At 40.8% G+C, this 21,795-nt stretch overlaps 2 long non-coding RNA genes across 2 annotated transcripts; both read left to right on the forward strand.

The window, feature by feature from the left end:
- Positions 1 to 1,618: 1,618 nt before the first annotated feature.
- Positions 1,619 to 2,872, forward strand: LOC122003684. Its single transcript, XR_006118030.1, has 4 exons — positions 1,619 to 2,325; positions 2,452 to 2,522; positions 2,598 to 2,661; positions 2,817 to 2,872. It is a non-coding gene; the product is annotated as an uncharacterized LOC122003684 (long non-coding RNA).
- Positions 2,873 to 8,973: 6,101 nt separating this feature from the next.
- Positions 8,974 to 10,140, forward strand: LOC122003685. Its single transcript, XR_006118031.1, has 3 exons — positions 8,974 to 9,680; positions 9,807 to 9,877; positions 9,953 to 10,140. It is a non-coding gene; the product is annotated as an uncharacterized LOC122003685 (long non-coding RNA).
- Positions 10,141 to 21,795: the final 11,655 nt, after the last annotated feature.

Genomic DNA, 21,795 nt, shown 5'->3' on the forward strand with positions numbered 1-21,795 from the left:
TTAACATACTTTATATATATATATATATATATGATGCATGATCAGATGTGTCATTGCATACTGCATCCTCGACCACTCGAGAGTGGTAGAGTTGATGCTTGTCTGTCGTCTTGAAGTGGGTAGTGGTAGGCGGGTTGCGGCAGGGACCCCCTCCGCTATGTAGTTAGTTAGCTACTCTGCCCATCGGTCACTCGCGGGTGGCGGCCTTTGGGTGGTACAGTTGTCATTGATCCGCCTCTCGACCTCGTAGTGCGAGAGGTGGTGATAAATGCATCTGTTGTTATTATACTGTTTACTTATGTTGTTGTTGCTTACTTATGCTGCTGTGGTATATTTATGTTGCCGTTGCTTCTTGCTGTTGTTCACTTATGCTGATATGCTGTCTTATGTTAAGATATGCTCACGTTGTAGGTGGTTAAACCTTGGTTTAGTAATTGGAAATGTTTATATACCTTACCCATTACCTCTGTAGTTATGAGCAGTACTGTAGCAGATTAGTACCATTTCTGACTTTCTATATCTAGCCTAGGATATCATTCCTGGTATGAACCTTTATCATGGTTTTATTTTTTTGTATCTGCTATTCTCTTAAGAGATTGTATTCCTTTTGGGTATTCTTTATTGGTTGATTATGTTCATGCACTATCTCTTTCCTTACCTGCTGAGTTCCAATACTCACCACCCCGTAAAATGGTTTTTGCTTGGAGAGATGCCGGCTGCCAGTCCTGGGTCCCGCGTCATATTCGAAAATTGATTTTGGTTCTGTTTCTCTTTACTTGCATTTCATATTCGTTGGATTTGGTGTTGTGTGAACTATGTTTTGATACTTGTTGTGTGGACTTGGTATTTGTGATGTTTTGATAACTTTGCAATTTGTGGGTTTTCTCTTCGTTTTCTTTCCGCTGTGCTTATTTTATCTTTTGTCCAGCCGAGTAGGCTGAGTATATTAAACTGCGTGGTTGTGTTGTTTCCATTTTCTATGGTATACATATTCCAGCCGAGTGTGGCTGATGTATATTTTGTATGTAGTAATGCTTCAGATTGTCACTCGTACAGGGGAGATGCCCAGCTCCGCGGTACATTGGATCTTTCCAGATCTCGGGAAGGATTGGAGCAGTAGCTTATCGGTTGGCACTATTGCCTCCTTAGCAGGCGTTCACGCCGTATTTCACGTATCTACGCTGAGGAGATACGTACCCGATTTGATACATGTGTTGATAGATAATCTTAGTTCTCCTTTCAGCCTGACGTTACCTATGAGGAGGTTCCGGTACGGATTCTCGACCGGAAAGAGCGTCAGTTGCGGAACAAGACTATTTGGCTGGTTAAGTCGGATGCCAGTAACATTTGGACGAGGAAGTTACTCAGAAGCTCGAGGATACGATGTGAGCTCGATACCCCCATCTTTTCCCTTGAGGTATGTGATTTAATTTACCGTTCAGCATTTATACTCTATATCTGTTGTTAGTACTTGCTGATGGTAGATAACGAAATTTGGGGACCAAATTTTTTGTTAGTGGGGGAGAATGTAAAATACCGGAAATAGGCGAATATTAATAAGGGAATTTTCAGGAATTTTTAGATATTTTTCGGGAATTTTTCGGAGCTCGTACGGACGAGTTAACGGGGATAAAAATGGGGTCCGGAAAAGCCTGTTTAGGCTACCTCGTTTTAAAGAGGAAATGTTTGATTTTTCTCCCTTTTTCTTTATTCTTTTTCTTATTTTCCTCCGCCGTTTTCTTTCATTGCCGCGCGCCCGAAGTCCTCACCCCCTTGCCCTAACCGGCGCCGAGCTAACCGCTCGCGATTTAAGCCCCGATCAAGGTTTGTTCCTTTTTCTTCTTCTCCGCTCTGCCGTCCCCAAATCGCCGGTGCCTAGCCTCTGCCCCGACTCCAGCGATGCCACTGCCGGCACCGATTTCCCAGCCTCGGCTGCCTTTCCTCTATGCCCTAGCATCTCTGCCGATGCCACTGTCTCTCTTTCTCCCGACGCCGAGCAGCACCGAGCCCTAGGTGCCAACGCCGTCGACGCCTTTTTCCGACCTCTTCTGTGCCACTCCGAGACTCCTTGTCCGAGTTCTCACCGTGCCCTAGCCCCCGCTCAGCAGATAGCCGGCTGCCAACACTCAAAGCAATTGTCGATTTGTAGCCTCTGCCCTAGCCTCTGTTTCCGACGCTGGTAAGGGTTCTGCCGTGGCCACCACTTGGGATCTGTATGTCGTCGTCGCCCCTTTGCTCTGGTTTACTGCCTCAGTAGCCCTTGCTGGAAACAACACCGGTGACCTAACTCCTCCGTCCTCTAATCCAGTGAGCTACTGGATGAAGGTAAGGATTAGGTTGAAATTTTAGTTGTGCACTAGTAGTTGATTGGGTTGTTGATGCATTTGTAGTGTGATTTCTTTCGATTCGATTGTTGGAAGACAGTGACCTAGTTGGTTCCGGTTATCACAGCATCAAGAGTTTGTTGCTGTCTCTGTTTGATTCCGGCCACCACCCCCTGTCAACAGCTTGGCACACCTGAGGTAAGATTAGGTTGTAAGATGGGTTGTTGTTTGATTTGTGATTCCCAATTATTGATCTCAACATGATCTGATCAGTAGGAAGGATTCCAGCAGCAAACGATCCTACTTCCAACAGTGACAAAACGGCTGTGAGTTTCAGGTAAGGCATAGGAATTTGATATATGCTATTGATCATGTATGAGTTGAATTGGGTTTATGTGTTGGTCAGGGATTTGCCCTAAACTAGGGTTAGAGAGTTATTTAGCTATTTATGAGAATGTAGCTAAATGAAATATATTTATATTCGTGACACAGGACCTTGACGCGAGACGGTATCTCGGAGTCAGATTGGACCTTTCTATTTTCGGAGGCGGGTACTTTGACTTATGTCTTTTGATATGCATGATAATATGTTTAACATATAACAGTAATTGTGTTACCTGTTTATTTCGGTTGGTCACTACATGATTAGTACATGTTGTTTGTTTATTTATTCTGCACTACATATTATCTACCTGATCACATATGCCTTAGGTAGTGACCTAACCACATGCTCTGTTATATTCTGGATCTAGGGTTTATTTGATACCCTCTTCGATTTGTGTGCCTTCTATTTGATACGTCTTCTTGTGGTACACACTTTGTATCTATTTATATAGATCATGCCATGTTATTCAGATTGCCGTATTCGATCATCATCGTCGCGATTGCGTCTTTGTGTGATTATCGGCCTACTTTGGTTGAGCTCATCGCCATTCATATCATCACCCATGGATTTAGATATCTGGTGTGTGGCGGTTCTGCTCGCGTTGGTCGTGACTCGGTGTGTGCCGTGATCGATTCCGCCTGTTTAGCTCCGTGGCATTTAGGGTAGCAGTGGTAGGCCGCGATGGTGGACTTTGTTTGGCTCCGTTGGTCGGACTCAGGGTAGTGTGACAGAATATCCTCGCCGAGATTGTCTCAGGGAGATGAGAGCATTGAGCTCCCCATTTATGATTTGGGGTCGCGGGCGAGTACTCTGACAAGGCCCGCTTACTCCGCTACACGGAGGCATTGATTTGAGTATGGGTCGTATACGATTTATCAGATTTTTATTTGCTTGATCTTTGCCGTACTATACTGCGTTTGTTTGACGATCATTGATTGACATGCATCTGATTACGACTCACTCGGCGCGACGACTTACCTTTATACTTTGATCCGGGTCAGCGGTTATCTTGATTTCATTTCAATTGCATTTATCCTCTTCATTCGTGAGGTATTGTGATTAGTGTTGTCATATTTGTTTTATTATGCGTATCGATCACCGAGTGTCGGACTCACCCCGCCTCCATTGTTGATATTTTCAGTCGAGGTCGATTCGGTCATGCCCCCCATACTGCAGTAGTAGTTCTCTACTAGGTCATTTCGCTTTATTTTGGTTTCTTCCATCGACTATGTTTTAGTTTTGTTTTGGATTTTATTTATGGATATTACGCGTTATTGTTACCGTCATGGTCTTTGATGGTTTGGTTTTTATTCTACTATATACCGCCTGGACGGCAGAAGAGGTGAGTTCGTTGGATTTGAGCTTTACGAGTGTAGTGGTGAGGGTGGATTTTGTCGAGTCCTCTTATGATCGAGATGTGACAGGTGAATATCTTTATAAACTGCGTGGTGTTTGTTTTATTTTTTATCATTCCAATTACCGTGTTGAAGTATATGTGATATGTAGAAAGTTTCATATTGTCAATGAATGGGAGATCTCAGAAATTTCTTGGACGGAGACTCCTCCGGGCGTACAATTTAGTGTATCGAGTTGGTATACGATACTTTCATGTGTTACGGATTTTTACGATCTTTGTTTTCGTATTTTGCATAGTTGGTATAACCTGATACCAATTGATATGGTATCAGAGCGCCAAAGTTTGGCGATACTTGTTGGATTTTTGTATTTTTGGATTTTTGAGATTTATCTGATACCAATTTATTGGTATCAGAGTAGGTTATGGATACCTGCTTTTGGTGTTCTGGATTTTTGGATGTCTATTTCGGTTTGTACGGATTTCTTCATTATGTATATGTTATGGACGTCCGTTTTGGATTTATATGGATTTCCAGTGTTTGTTTTTCTCGTACGGAATTCTGAGGTCATTTTGGGGACTGGACAGCGATGGAACATCTCCAGACGGCATATAGGTATGATGTTTAATTTTATAGTTTATGACAGGTATTAGCATTCTTTATTTAGTACCTGTCTGGTTGCTGTAGCACATATTACTTGTGATGGGTTAGCCATTGAGGATGGTTGACCTTAATAGAGATAAAGGATTATAATCTCTGGTGATATTTCTTATCATACCATCAGTAGTGTTAGCTTCTGTTACTACTCGTAGGAGATGGAGGCACATACTAGCCTCTGCTATTGTTAGCTGGGTAGTGGATGATACCTACATATTTCTGTTGACTTAGCCAGGAGAGTTTTATACTCATATCTTTTGGATATTAGGGTACCAGGTACGATGGAAATTGATCATTGGGGGTTACCATGTTTGATCATTGTTGAGAATGATTTGAGGTTGAGGGATATTGTGAGATCAGATATTATGATATGTTGATTTCTAATGATTTATGAGAGTAAATGTTATGTGGTTGTCTGATGATCAATTACTAGATATTTGTTTTGATGATCTATTAGTGGATAACTATTTGGGTTGTCATTGATGGTGACATAGTGAGTGTCATTTATGATATTCACAGGTTTGATGATTATGGTTGGTGATCAGATTATAAATTGGGTGCTGGAGAGTTTACGGTTGAATGTGCTTATGAGATTTTAATAAATCTGGTTAATTGTGGTTAGTTAACAGGATGATAAAATTGATATTTGTTTCATCTGATATTGAACTATGTGGAAAAATAATGATTGATATTTTGAATGCTAACTTGCCCTCATGGGGAGTGGAGATTTATTCATCTGATATAGTGTGGGCTGATGTTTTTGAGGATGAAGATGAGAGTGTCTTGATGTTCTTAAATTCTGACTTTTTCTTTTGGGTCGTACACATTTATACATATGATATTATGTAGTTGGATATACCTTAGTTGCTTGTGGAGGATTAAGGTATTCTTGATTAGTTAGTAAATGAATGATTTAATTTTGTTGATTGATCAGTAGAGGATTGCCATACTCTATTTTTAGAGGTTCGAACCTTTAGGTTATTTGTGTTTAGTTATGTATCTAGAGCACCTTTGAGTACTTGTTTTGTACTGACGTGGAAATGACTGATTTAGCCATATATCATTGTCGGCTTGGATAGGTGATAAAGGATCGATGTACCCTATTTCATGAAGACTTTGACCATGGATTGTATATATATCTGGTGGGATAACTTAGAGGGTGCATTGGGATATATGACCCCGCTGATGTAAGGAAGTGTAGAGCTAATTGCTTAACACTTATGGGATACACTCGTTACTAGTGTATACTGGGAGAGTACATTTGGATTTGTGATGATAAAATTCTTCCCATTTGATATAGTCTTAGTAGCATATGGCATTGACTTGCAATGTTATACCAGGGTGTGTATACCTTTCTTGTCCGATACTAGTTCCTTTGAACTTAGAGCAGGGTTGTTACTGGATGATTAGGCTACTTTATTTTGGGTTACTTTTGAGTGATGTATTCATGCTTGATACATATGCATGAATCTTGTTTAGATGTACCCGTAATCCATGAGTGTTGGTAGCATAAGGTTGGTCTCTTTGATTGAGCTGGTATGCTCATTTTACATGTCTATGTTGCATGTAATTTTGATTGTTGTGTGTTGTAAGAGTCTTGTGGTAGACTGTCGATTTGCAAATAGTATATGTATCCATGTTCTGATATGGTTTGTAGGTTTCTTATGGATCATAGCTATGTAGTTCGGTGTATGTATCGGGAGGTATTATTGAAGATATCTTGTTGATTAAATCCGAGATGTAGTATAAGTACATCGGTGGTGTTTTGATGGAGGCATTTTGTCGATTTAATCTGAGTTGTGATATGTACATATGTGTTTGGTGTGGTATTTGAGGTATCTTTTTGATTATGTTTGATTTGTGAGCGCACCTGGATTTAGTATGCTTTATTGGAAGTATATGTTGGTTATACTCTTGACATAGGTGTATATATGTCATATGAGTGTTGTTCGAGGTGTATTGTTGATTTTACCTATGTTGATTTTGTACACGGGTTCGGTATGCATTGTTGGAGGTATCAAGATGATTTATACCTATGTTGTGAGTATGTTTGGTGTATATTAATTGGAGGAATATGTCGATCATACATATGTTGTGTGAGCATGTGTGCTAGGTATATATTGGTAGCAGCATGATGATTTTACTTATGCTGAATGCAGAATGTGGAGTGACTGCATTATGTCATTTGTTGGATTAACCCATCAATTAATTTTCCTATCAGTGGATGACCCACTAGGATGCTGATAGAGTTGATGATGGATTTGATTAGTTACTAGGTAGTTATAGCCTAGGCTAACCACAGTGATTTGTGGTAGAGAGATCTTGTACAATCTCTAGTTGGATAATTAGGTGCCTTGGGGTACTTATGTATTATTTTGTGGTGAGCGTTGCTCCCACATATCATGGATTGCTGGTAGTGGAGCATTGCTCCTATATTTATTACAGATACATATTTCAGATTATTTGTGGTGGAGTGTTGCTCCCACATATTGAGGATTTCTTGTGGTAGAGCGTTGCTTCCACATATGTGGTGTTCTGTGATGGAGCGTTGCTCTCTGGAGGATTTATTCTTTGGTGATTTATGTTATTGATGATCAGATTTTTTGATTTATTATTGGAGATCTTATGGATAGGAATGTCCTGTGATACGGACATTATGTGTATTGTTTTGCCATGTGCTACGATTGCCTTAGATGTTTCGAGGACTCGATGATCCTGTATCGAGGATGTTTGGATAGGTGTCCATTATCGTTGTGGACGATGTTGTGATCTATTACGGATCCGAGGTGAGTCACATACACTACCTTTGCATAGATCTAGAGATGTTTCGATGAGAACATCTATATGTGATTGTCAGTAGTGCTAATTTGGATTGTCTTTTGTTATGATGTTTGGGACACACACGGTAGGAGTGTACCGTGGTTCCGCAGAGATAGAGGTTGTTCTGGTTGGAGCGGTAGAAATCGAGTAGGAGATCCGCTTTTGTGACTCGCAGGATATTCAGACCTTTCGTCGAGGGTTTCTCCAGCATAGCTATGTCACCGACACGCATGACGTGGACTTGGGTCGAGGATCGCAAGACCACACAGTAGGTGCGGAGACTAGTGTCGGCTTTGATTTTGGTTTTACCTTCGAAGAGGACGAATTTGTCCTCTCAACACCGACGTCTCTGCTGTGGTATGAGTGTTGTTCGATGCAGCACCGGTGAGTATTCTTATACGCTTCTCGATAGTTGAGGGAGCCCGAGAAGAAAATACTGATCGTGAAGTTGGCCGCTATTATTTTTGCCCTAAAGATTTGGCGGCGTATGATATTACATTGAGATTCTCACCCACCACCGTGAGTCTCAAATATCTTCACCGGAAGGAACTTAATCTTGACCGGGAGATAGATGGAGTTCTGAAGGATTATGATTGTACCATTAGCTATCACCGGGAAAAGCTAATGTGGTCTGACGACTTAGCTAGAAGTCCAGGAGGACTTTAGCTTGCCACCGAGTCAGGTCGTGATTTGATTTAGGATTTTCTCTGAGTTAGACATTGAGGCGAGGATGACAGGCAGGTATTCTTGTTACCATAGTTGCTCGATCGTCGATCGACGAGAATCGAGAGACCAGTTGTTGAGACCTCATGAGCTCAACGCGTGGCAAAGTGGTCCATATTATCGCAGAGATGTCGGATGCATAAGACCGCCGAAGTGTTATGCTGAGCGGAGACACCTTGAGTTCTCTATTCATATATTGCGAGTTTCGCCCACCTAAAGGGTGAAGAGATTTGACCTCGGTAAGCCGACTCCATGACATCGATCTTTCCGGATCTCGGGAAGGATCGAGCGAGAGCTTATCGGTTGGCACTATCGCCTCCTTGGCAGGCGTTCACGATACATACCCGATCTGATACATGTGTTGATAGATAATCTTAGTTCTCCTTTCAGCCTGACGACGGATTTTAGACCGGAAAAAGCGTCAGTTGCGGAACAAGACTATTTGGCTGGTTAAGTCGGATGACAGTAACATTTGGACGAGAAAGTTACTCAGGAGCTCAAGGATACGATCCGAGCTCGATACCCCCATCTTTTCACTTGAGATATGTGATTTAATTTACCATTCAGCATTTTATACTCTATATCTGTTGTTAGTACTTGCTGATGAAGATTACGAATGTAAAATACCGGAAAATAAGCGAATATTAATAAGGGAATTTTCAGGAATTTTTAGAAATTTTTCGGGAATTTTTCGGAGCTCGTACGGACGAGTTAACGGGGATAAAAATGGGGTCCGGAAAAGCCTGTTTAGGCTACCTCGTTTTAAAGAGGAAATGTTTGATTTTTCTCCCTTTTTCTTTATTCTTTTTCTTATTTTCCTCCGCCGTTTTCTTTCATTGCCGCGCGCCCGAAGTCCTCACCCCCTTGCCCTAACCGGCGCCGAGCTAACCGCTCGCGATTTAAGCCCCGATCAAGGTTTGTTCCTTTTTCTTCTTCTCCGCTCTGCCGTCCCCAAATCGCCGGTGCCTAGCCTCTGCCCCGACTCCAGCGATGCCACTGCCGGCACCGATTTCCCAGCCTCGGCTGCCTTTCCTCTATGCCCTAGCATCTCTGCCGATGCCACTGTCTCTCTTTCTCCCGACGCCGAGCAGCACCGAGCCCTAGGTGCCAACGCCGTCGACGCCTTTTTCCGACCTCTTCTGTGCCACTCCGAGACTCCTTGTCCGAGTTCTCACCGTGCCCTAGCCCCCGCTCAGCAGATAGCCGGCTGCCAACACTCAAAGCAATTGTCGATTTGTAGCCTCTGCCCTAGCCTCTGTTTCCGACGCTGGTAAGGGTTCTGCCGTGGCCACCACTTGGGATCTGTATGTCGTCGTCGCCCCTTTGCTCTGGTTTACTGCCTCAGTAGCCCTTGCTGGAAACAACACCGGTGACCTAACTCCTCCGTCCTCTAATCCAGTGAGCTACTGGATGAAGGTAAGGATTAGGTTGAAATTTTAGTTGTGCACTAGTAGTTGATTGGGTTGTTGATGCATTTGTAGTGTGATTTCTTTCGATTCGATTGTTGGAAGACAGTGACCTAGTTGGTTCCGGTTATCACAGCATCAAGAGTTTGTTGCTGTCTCTGTTTGATTCCGGCCACCACCCCCTGTCAACAGCTTGACACACCTGAGGTAAGATTAGGTTGTAAGATGGGTTGTTGTTTGATTTGTGATTCCCAATTATTGATCTCAACATGATCTGATCAGTAGGAAGGATTCCAGCAGCAAACGATCCTACTTCCAACAGTGATAAAACGGCTGTGAGTTTCAGGTAAGGCATAGGAATTTGATATATGCTATTGATCATGTATGGGTTGAATTGGGTTTATGTGTTGGTCAGGGATTTGCCCTAAACTAGGGTTAGAGAGTTATTTAGCTATTTATGAGAATGTAGCTAAATGAAATATATTTATATTCGTGACACAGGACCTTGACGCGAGACGGTATCTCGGAGTCGATTTGGACCCTTTATTGGAGGCGGGTACTTGACTTATGTCTTTTGATATGCATGATAATATGTTTAACATATAACAGAATTGTGTTACTGTTTATTTCGGTTGGTCACTACATGATTAGTACATGTTGTTTGTTTATTTATTCTGCACTACATATTATCTACGATCACATACCTTAGGTAGTGACCCAACCACATGTTATATTCCGGATCTAGGGTTTATTTGATACCCTCTTGATTTGTGTGCCTTCTATTTGACACGCTTCGTGGTACACACTTTGTATCTATTTATATAGATCGTACGTGTTATTCGTAGATCGCTATTCGTGATCATCGCATCACGATCGTGTGATTATTTACTTTGGTTGAGCTCATCGCCATTATTCGATCGCACACATCACCCATGGATTGATATCCGGTGTGTGGTTCTGTTGCTCCGTTGGTCGTGACTCGGTAGGCCGTGATCGATTCCTCTGCTCCGTTGGCATTTAGGGTAGCAGCCGGCAGATGGTGGACTTTGTTTGGCTCCGCTGGTCGAGTGTAGTAGCCGGCAGAGATATCCTCCCCGCCATCGTGTCTGGGAGATGAGAGCATTGAGCTCCCCATTTATGATTTGGGGTCACGGGGCGGAGTACTCCGACAAGATCCCGTTTACTCCGTCATCGCAGGAGCATTGATTTCGAGTATGGGTCGATATACGATTTATTGCATTTTATTTGCTTGTGATTCGCCGCTTATACGCATTTGTTTGGATCGTTGATACGCATACAGATTACGACTCACTCGACGACTGCTACCTTTATACTTTGATCCGGTCGCTTATCTTCGATTTCATTTGATTTATCCTCTTCATATTCGTGAGACTGATTAGTGTTGTCATTATTTGTTTTATTATGCATATCGGTTGTAACTGCTGAGTGTTGGACTCACCCGCCTCCATTGTTGATATTTTCAGGTTGAGGCTGAGCCCCCCATCTGCACGTAGAGCTAGTTCTCTACTAGGTTGTTATTTGCTTTATTTTGGTTTTTCTTCCATCAGACTATGTTTTAGTTTTGTTTTGGATTTTATTTATGGATATTGTACGGATTGTTACCGTTTGATGGTCTTTGGATGGTTTGGTTTTTATTCTACTATATACCTGCCTGGACGGCAGAAGAGGTGAGTTCGTTGGATTTGAGCTTTACGAGTGTAGTGGTGAGGGTGGATTTCGAGTCAGAGTCCTACTATGATTGAGACAGCCAGAGGCTGAATATCTTTATAAACTGCGTGGTGTTTGTTTTTATTTTTGTTATCATTCCAGCCGCCTGTGGCTGAAGTATATGTGATATGTAGAAAGTTTCATATTGTCCGCCGTACAGGGGAGATGCTGCCGAAATTTCTTCGGACAGAGACTCCTCTGGGGCGTGACACGTTGATTTGGTTAATAGAGGACTGATTTACTCTTATTAGCTTGATCAGTAGGAGACCGACTTACTCTTTCATAGGTCTAAGGCTCCCTATATATATAGCAATTATGGAAAGGGAAAATGTAGAGGATGATATTAAGAACTTTGAAGTCTGATTCTCTGTGTATCAACAAGTGAAGGCAAAATATCAGAGTGACGCAATGGAAGCAAGATGAGTCCATAACCCACAGAAGCATCCTTTTCGAATAAGGATTTGATTATGATGGATTGGTATAGCAATATGTTGCTGGGTTATTATCCTGGGATGAGAGCCCCTAAGTTGAGTAGTAAATTTGGGGACCAAATTTTTATTAGTGGGGGAGAATGTAAAATATGACAACAAATAATAATTAAATAATAATATGTAATGGATGAAAAACCTTAACGAAATTTTTAGAAATTTTCTGGGATTTAATTGGAGCTCGTATGATGTATGTTAAGGGGATGGATCTATTGGGCTCGGAGAAAGCCTGTTTGGAATATCAATTTATATGGGAGTTGATTGGATTGATAAACCTAAGTTTTCTATTAAAACCTAGGTTTTTATCTTTCTCCTTATTTTTCCTTCTCCGCCGAATTCTTTAACCCCGATCCAGTGCCCTAGCTCCCCACGCGACGCCGAGCTTCTTCCTTGAGCCTTCTCTCCGCGAGCACCAGTCGGCTTCCCTCTTCCCTTAGCCCTCATGCGTCGCCGTCTCGCCTCCTTCGTCGGCCTCCTTCACCCTCATGCTGAGATGCCACACCACCGCCAGTCATGACGAGCACCAGCCGCCGACCTTTCCTCCCCACGCGGATAGCATAGCGGTGATCCTTCTCCCTCGCACGAGCACCGCGGACCATAGTCGCCGATCCTCTTCTCTCCGAGCCGTGACCCAATTGATCCGGTAAGTACTCTTTAATATGTAGGTATAGGATCCGGGAGGTAAGGGTTAGGGCATGGAATAGTTGGTGAACTAATTGAAGATGATAATCTACTGGGATGGGCTGTGATATGTGGTTTTTGTGATGTTTTTACGGTTCTTGCTTGTTCATACTCCGTTGAATGCTGCAGATTTGATTTCCGCAACGAATTTAGGTATTTTAGTTTTTTTTTTCGCTCTGTTGTTTTTGGGGTGATCTAGTTGGGATGCTAATTGAATTCGGAATTTTCTCAGTTCTTCACACTGTTTTGGGTTTTGGGCAGATTGTTCGGGCTTTAAGCTTGGATCGATGATACCATGTTTAATTTACTTCTATGATGCTTTTGAAATATTGGAATAATGTGAGTGCGTGGATACAAGAGGAATATTCTGTTCTTTGATTTGTTGGGATTTGGTGTCGGTTCTTTTGAAAAGGTTGTGGTGTGAGATGGAATTCGATTTCCAATCTCAGATTCGGCGTGAGTGACTGTAATTGGTGGTGTTTTATTCCTTTTGGATTTCTCAGGAGAATACCTCTAGATTTGCTCGTTTTCTCATGACAGTGAGTTTCGGGTTTTGGTTTTGATGTCTTGGTTAATTGGTTGAAGCTTTGTTTCCTTCAAATGGCCATGGAGGTCACGACAGATTGTGATGGCTTTGTTTTCTTGTTCGAAAGGGTTTTCGAATGTAAACCGGTTTAGATTTGATGGAATATGGGTTTCTCTTGGGATAGATTTAGATGGTGTGGATTTTAATTAAGGATTTATTCATTAGATTTGGGTGAATCGAGATTCATAGTTTGATTAGGGGTTTTCCCTAAGTAAGTTGGGTATGGGTTTAGTCTGCGGTTGCTTGTGAGATTAGCTTAACTGTACAGTATACGATTTGCAGGACGTTGTTTCAAGACGATCACTTCGACGCGGGGGATTGTTTAGCTCGATCTACATTTAAGGTGGGTACTTCTTGCTTTGTTTTCTTTAAGTACTTTGACTTTAGTGCATGAATTATTTTGGATAAGGACTGTTCACCTTGACTCCACTCTTATTTTTCCGGTGCTTGATACTTCCACGTTATCTTTGAGATATTCATTTCCATATCTATACAGTCTCTTTGGTTGTTCATGATCCGTAGTAGATACTAGATATCATATTTGTATGCTTTAACTGTTGTTTGTTTATGTACGATATTGAGCATGCTGGCTTCATGTAGCATACCTGTTTCTGCTTATATATATATATGATGACTGTTGCATTATTCGCATCATGTCATTGCATACATGCCGCATCCTCGACCACTCAAGAGAGTGGTAGCTGGAGTTGATGCCGCTTGTCCTGTAGTGTCGCTCTCGGCCACACGTGGGTAGTGGTAGCTGAAGTTGCGAGCAGCAGGGACCCCCCCTTCGCTGTGTAGTTAGTTAGCTACTCAGCACCTGTCCATCCGGTCACTCGCGGGAGTGGCGGCCTTTGGGTGGTACAGTTGTCATTGATCCGGCCTCTCGACCGGGGTGACCATCCGTCATACGCCGTTATTATGCCTTCTTTGGCTGCTGCTGTTTACTTATGCTGCTGTGGTATATTTATGTTGCCGTTGCTTCTTGCTGTTGTTCACTTATGCTGATATGCTGTCTTATGTTAAGATATGCTCACGTTGTAGGTGGTTAAACCTTGGTTTAGTAATTGGAAATGTTTATATACCTTACCCATTACCTCTGTAGTTATGAGCAGTACTGTAGCAGATTAGTACCATTTCTGACTTTCTATATCTAGCCTAGGATATCGTTCCAGGTATGAACCTTTATCATGGTTTATTTTTTTGTATCTGCTATTCTCTTAAGAGACTGTATTCCTTTTGGGTATTCTTTATTGGTTGATTATGTTCATGCACTATCTCTTTCCTTACCTGCTGAGTTCCAATACTCACACCCCGTAAAATAGTTTTCTTTCGCCAGGTAACAGATAGATGAGTCATGGATGCTTGAGAGATGTCGGCTGCCAGTCCTGGGTCCCGCGTCATATTCGAAAATTGATTTTGGTTCTGTTTCTCTTTACTTGCATTTCGTATTCGTTGGATTTGGTGTTGTGTGAACTATGTTTTGATACTTGTTGTGTGGACTTGGTATTTGTGATGTATTGATAACTTTGCAATTTGTGGGTTTTCTCTTCGTTTTCTTTCCGTTGTGCTTATTTTATCTTTTGTCCAGTCGAGTAGGCTGAGTATATTAAACTGTGTGGTTGTGTTGTTTCCGTTTTCTATGGTATACATATTCCAGCCGAGTGTGGCTGATGTATATTTTGTATGTAGTAATGCTTCAGATTGTCACTCGTACAGGGGAGATGTTGCCGAAATTTCTTCTGGCAAGGACTCCTCTGGGGGCGTGACAATTACCAACGTTACAAGAACCTATAGGGTCACATACAAAGGGTAATTAGATGGAGATTAGGTTCATTCGATGAACCAAGAGGATTAGGTTCATGTGATGAACCAAATTAGATTAAGAGTAATCCTAATTGAGCTAATTGAGTTGGACTCAATTTGGTTCATGTGTAAGTGAGTCTAATTTGGACTTAGACTCATTTAATTAATTTAATTCAATGAATAGAGATTCATAAAATTAAAATTAATTTGAACCAATGGTTAGATTAGATCAACCAAGGGAGAGAAGTGGTCAAGTTTGACTTGACTTGAGATGAAGATGAAGGGTCAAGTTTGACTTGACCATTTACCACCTCATTGGTGAATTGGCAAAGAGTGGGCCAATGATGATGCTCCACATCATCATGGTTGCTTAAGTGGGATGCCACCTCATGGGAGTTACCAAGAGTTGTGACTCTTGGCATTCCATGGAGGTTATAATCCCTCTTAATGTGGCCGACCACATGAATTCAAGTGTAAGTTTCATTTTGTGTTGAAACCTCCTTCTTCTTCCTCAAGCTCTCAACCTATCTCCCTCTCCTCCTCTTTGGCCGAACCTTTCAAAGGTGCTAGCACACCTTTTTGTTAGGTTTTTCCATCTCTTGCTTGTGTGGATACACATAGAGGAGCATCTACTTTGATACTCTCGAGATCCGACGAACCTTGGACGAGCGGGATTAAGCGAAGGGCTTCGCATCAAGGGTAAATTCTTATTTTGTAGATCTAAAGTAGATCTAGACTTAGAAAACTTGTACATGAAAGTTTTTACGAAATTTTAATATTCGCACGGATCCGGTGGCATTGGAATTTTGAGGTTTCCGCAACGCAAAAAGCGATTTTTGCGGCCCGAAAATCCCAACAGAATCATTGCTTGATGTTCGTCTTTAGGTAAACTTCCATTCTCTTCTTCCAATATGAAAAGACATTTCTATTGAAGAGAGGAGGATGAGCAGTGCAGTATCCCTCAAGTTGGGCTATTTGATTTGTTGAATAAGAAAACTGGAAAAAGGTACCAAGACTTGGTCTTGAATTAGTAGTGTTTGAGACAAGAAAAAATATGTCGACGACTCGAGTGGTGTTGCATCAATTTCGAGTAAAATCGAACGAGAAATAATTACTTGAAAGGGTAAGTTTTACCAATTCGAGTAAGATGCAAAAAAAACAAAAAAAATTCAAAAAAATGGTTCCCCGGCTTGATTAGCGGTTACACTAATTAAGAGCAAAATCTGACTCTGATACAACTTGTTGAATCTAGACGCACTTGAGAGAGGGGGTGAATCTTGTGGTTTTGAAAAACTTATTATTTTTCATTTAATAAAATCAAGTGTGCAGCAGAAAATTAAGAAATAAAAGAACAAGCAACAGAACACATGATCAGTTTTACTTAGTTTAGAACCTTTGGTGACTCCTACTCCAAGACTCAGGTACATGTGGACCTATCGATGGGTAATCCACTAAATAACTCTTTCAGAACCATCGGAAGAGTATTCAAGTACAAGGAAAGTCGAAGAAGTGTAATACGTTATACTTCCCGTTTGCAGAAAGTAAGTGCAAAAATTAACTTGTTATCAAACACTTGTTTGTAGTCGGTCAGCTTCAGCTCTGTGTTTGGGTGACTTCTCGGTGGCAATCGAGAATAGTAGTATTGTAGCAAAGTAGCAGCAGTATTCCAGAGTAGTCGAAATGTCGTTCGGATGCGTAGAAGCTTGTATAGAAGTTGATGTTGAAGCCTTGGGCGAAACGCCCTTTTATTGAGCATGGAAGGCGTCTTCCATAGTCTTAAAGGCGCTTCTAATATGAGAAATCTGATCTCGAACAACCCGCTCCTTATCTACAACAAAGTCTAAATTTTATCCTGCAGAAGGCCCCTTCCACAGCAACGAAGGCGCCTTCCATGAACAGTGCAAAGTCGCCTTCCAATGCTTGAAGGCACCTCGGGTACTATTCACCTGAGGTCTTTTGTGCCCTTTTTGCCCTACAAAGAATGTTAGTCCAATAACCTGTAAGACAAATGTTAGCATAGTTATAATAATAAATAGTAATTAGACCCTTCTTCTCGAGACCAGGATCTAGTTAGGGTCTCAATTTAAGTTTTCGAAATGAACTTAAATTAGACCGTCGCCTACTATCCCTTCAAACAGGGACACGTTCTCTCTTGGTCACTCTCCTCCAATGACTTACCTCTACTTACTAGGTGTAGAGTTACCTTTCAGAATCAAACATTCAGACTTTGAGAATCAAACATCCTGGTCCATCAGAATTGCACATTCGATCTTCTCCAATTGGGAATCACACATCCTGAGCTACCAAAATCGTATATATGGTCTTCTCTAATCGAGAATCGTACATCCCGACCTACTAAAATCGCACATCCGATCTTCAAAAATCACACATCCCGACCCTTACCAGAATCTTATATCTAGACTTCAACCAATCAGGAATTGAACATCCCGACTTGTTGGAATCACATATCCAGTCTTCAACTAATCAGGAATCAAACATCCTGACTAGGGTTAGTCAACCTTGCAGACTCGATAATAAGGTTAGACTATGACAACACCTAATTTAACTCACTTATCATTCATCAAAATTTGAGTTAGACTGTTAGTACAAATTGTACCAACAACACGGTCGTGCCACATCCTCACTTTGTTTGCCCTCGGCTAAATTGGCGCGGCCATGTCAAATGACACGACGGTGGCTTGAATACCCTTGGCCACCTTCACATGGCTGTGTCAAATGACATGGTCATGTTCTTATTCTCCTTTGGAGGGTGGACACGACCATGCCTAAGAGACACAGCCGGGGCTTAAGGTGAGTGAGTTGCTGAGTTCTTCCATGGCCTTCCTCCTTTCCGTCTTCGCCGATGCCTCCATGCCCATGGGAAGATCGTGGCTAGCTCGTGGTGGACACAATAACCCTGAAAATAAAATTAAAGATGCATTAGATAAACTAACAAAGAAAGTAAAATGCGAGCAAATGAAAGAAGAGAAATCCTTGGGTTGCTTCCCAAGCAGTTCTTATTTTTGGTCATTAGTTCGACCCTGTCTCATATCAAGTTAGAGTTACATCCATGGAGGGACGACTTTTCCCTCCCATGGTTTGTACCTCTTCTTATCCTTTATTCTTGCTCTTGTAGGACAAATATATTTTTCATTTTTGATTGGGGGCCTTCTCCCAATGTTTGTCGGATCATACACATCGTCTGACGACCTCCTATGAGGATGGAAGTTTCATTCCTCTTTTTGATAAGCATCTATCCTGCTACAGTCACTTACGAAAAGAGAGACATGGTTAGGAGATTTAGATAAATCAAAATTGATGTAGTTCGTCCCCAAATTGATGTTGTTGTACCATCTTGATTACCACAAGCTTTATCTCAAAATTACTAGCTTCAATAGCTGGTCTAGTGATGCTAGACCGAAGCTCACGTGCATAAGGCGCTACGTAATCCTTAAAAGGTTTGTTCACCACTTGAGATATTGCTTGTTCTTCTTGTTGTCTCTACAAATTTCTTCTTTTTCAAAAGGTTCTATCTATCTCAAGATCAAGTGGTAATAAATCCCCTGCAGGATTAGATCTTCGCAGATAAGAACAAGGTTACTAGAAATCTAATTTGTAGAAATTCCAAAATGCAAAAATTAAGGTGCAGAAAAATAAAGTATTCAAATGGAAAATAAAAATCAAAGTACAGAAATATTTATAAAATAGAAAAGAAAACAATGTTTAGTCTAACTCAAGTGATTATCAACTAATGTTATATGCCCAGTTCCCGGCAACGACACCAAAAACTTGATGTGTATAATATGCAAGTACATGGTTGTTGTCAAGTATTAAAAGATATTGAACTCACAAGGATTAGATATAAGCACTAGAGATATGTCATAGCGAATTAGCTAAAGAATCGATAATTAAGATGTAAGGAACTAGAGCACTAAACACGCTTATGCGTAGCAAAAATCATCTAGTTCCTCTAGGAGATCCATGCGAAGGGAAAGAAAAATATACTAAGTTTTCTACAAGAGCATGAAAATGTTATACCTTTGGTGCATGTACAGGGACTCCAGACAGCTTGGATCACAGCACGATCACACGTTCGCGCCTCTATGGTATCCACACGAACAAGTCTTACCTTCGTTTGTCTCACAAACTCACAAGTAAGAGAAGGAAACCACCTAAGGTTGTGCTAGCAACCTAGAGAAGGGGTTTCAGCCAAAAGGAGAGGAGAGGAGGGCGAGAATGAAGATCTCCACAAAATGAAGAGAAAAATGCTTAAGTATTTTCATCAAATGAAAGCACTTAATGAGCATTAATTCAATTAATGAGTCTTAATGAGTATTTACACTCCATTAAGGACCACACTTGAAACTCCTCATTTTAAATTCAATTTTGAAAATTGAATGAAATGATTAATTGAATTTCGAAATTCAATTAATATCTCCATTAAGCCTCACTTGAGTCTAACTCAAGTCTAATTTACTTGAGTCTAACCCAAGTCTAATTCAATCGAGTCTTACTCAATTAATCTCATGCAATTTCAAATTCAATGAATCACATTTTATTAATTTAAATTTGACTCCTTGAGTCTAATTTGAATTGGACTTAATCTAATAATTAGATCCAATTGAGTCTAACTTAATAAGTCCAATTCGGATTAGACTTAATCAATGATTCATCATATGAACCCATCTCCAAATCTACTTGTTCTTTGTGTGTGACCCAATAGGTTCTCATAACGTTGGCAATGTACCCAAATCAATATTTAGATACATAAGTAATGAGTGACATCTAGCAAGGCATTATTGCTACCCAAGTGACGAGAAAGTCGAGATCCGACCTAACCTGTCCATGTCTATTATCTTGTATGACTTGGTCCCTCTATCCTTGATATCTAGATTAATCAATGAGGCATAGACCGTGTCATCCTCTTATCAACCTTTTTGTTTCTTGATCTCCAAGTAGACATACTCAATCAAATAAGCTCAATATCTCATATTGACTCATTTGAGAATGACCATGCTTTCTTGTGCCCTACTAATCAAGGGGCCCACAGATATCACTTTCATCATATGGAAGGGATAGATTCCATCTACATCACTCACATCCCTCCGCATAATTCATTACATACCCAGTGATCGAATTTATTGTTCACCTTGTTACAGGTGACGTTTGTCGATACCAAAGTACACAACTCCTTATGTAGGGAACCGTAGTGACTTCAGGTCTAAGGACTATTCATACCAATAGTCACATGAGAATATTTATGACACTCATATAACGATCCATGAAATATTCTCATGGCGGGTCATTCAGTATATATTCTCTAATATATACCAATGTGTCAACCTGATATTTCATATCCATGACTTGTGAGATTAAGTCATTCGTTGACCTACATGCTAGTCTCAACGCATTAATATTGTCCTTGTATATTAATGCTTGACTAGAAATAGTTAAGAGTAGTGTTCTATGTATATCTACAATATCTCACTATCAATTCAACTAATTGATATGCTGTAGATATGAAGCTACTATCCAAGGACATTATTATACTTATTCAATCGACACTGATCTGAAATAAATATAATAATCAACTTTGTCTTTTTATTAATAATGAAATATGATACAAAAATGAGCTCTTTATAATTATCTCATAATTGGTACTAGGGCTAATACTAACATGAGAATCTATGTACCAAAGTAAAGAGAAGTAGGATTGGGAGAAAGAGGAAGAAAGAGAGAGAGAGAGAGATTGAGAGTGTTGAGGATTGATTGAGGACTTAAGTTGAAGGAAACATTCTAGGACTTCGGTTTCATTGTGATGCTAATCAATGTACTAAGGATGACCAATTATCCATTCTCTATCTGTATGCACATGTAGGAATTTTGATTCATTACCGACACTTCCCTGCGGTGGTCATGTCGGAGTATCATCTCTATTAACATCTAATGCAACCTACTATAAGTTATTCCTATGAAGTTCAGTTCAAGGGATACCTTTATCACTAAAGTCCCTCAGGCATACATCCACAAGAATACACAAAATACTTGATAATATGAATATAAAAATAACCCAATAAGTCTAATTCTACACTTCTTTGTAGAGAATTACTCCCTCTTTTAAGGTTATGCTCTAGATTTCTGGTTAAAGGGTTACCCTTATCGCTAGAGCCCCTGGGTCATACAATCTAGAGCATCCCTTCTACAAGGTAAATAAAATCATACAATTATTTAACCAAACATGAGAATTAAGCACAAACACATCATACACACATAAGATCAAATGAATACAAGGCATAAGCAATGTCATATGGAAAGAAAATTGACAAATCCAAGAGTATACATCAATCACACATCACAATTACTCTCTTAATCCTAGAATAATAAGATGTACTTCATAACAAGAATTAAAGAATCCAAAGACATTGAAATCATAAGTTCAAAACCCAATATAAAGAGAAGAATGGAGAAGAAACTTAGCCAAGACGTTGAGTGTTCTTCGGATCCAATCCCACACTTTTGAAGTCGAGTGAGATGATGAAAATGGCTCTGAATCTTTATTCGAAGTGTGGAGAGGGAGTAGATCTAAATCAAGATGGATCTCCCAAAGGGGAGAACCTTCCTCCCTTGAAGAAGGGGAAGAACTCCCCTTAAAAAGAGCAAGGCACGGGCCAAGGCACAACCCGTGTCACAACCGTACCCCTTAGCATGATCAGACCTTGAAGCCACACTGCATGAGTGACACGGTCGTGCCTTTTAGCATGGTCGTGGTTTGATTCCGCTCAGCTAGAAATGGCATGGCAGTTCCTTTTGGCATGGTCAGGACTTGATCCAATTCT

Source organism: Zingiber officinale, chromosome 7B (genome assembly GCF_018446385.1).
Source record: "Zingiber officinale cultivar Zhangliang chromosome 7B, Zo_v1.1, whole genome shotgun sequence".
NCBI classification, from domain to species: domain Eukaryota; kingdom Viridiplantae; phylum Streptophyta; class Magnoliopsida; order Zingiberales; family Zingiberaceae; genus Zingiber; species Zingiber officinale.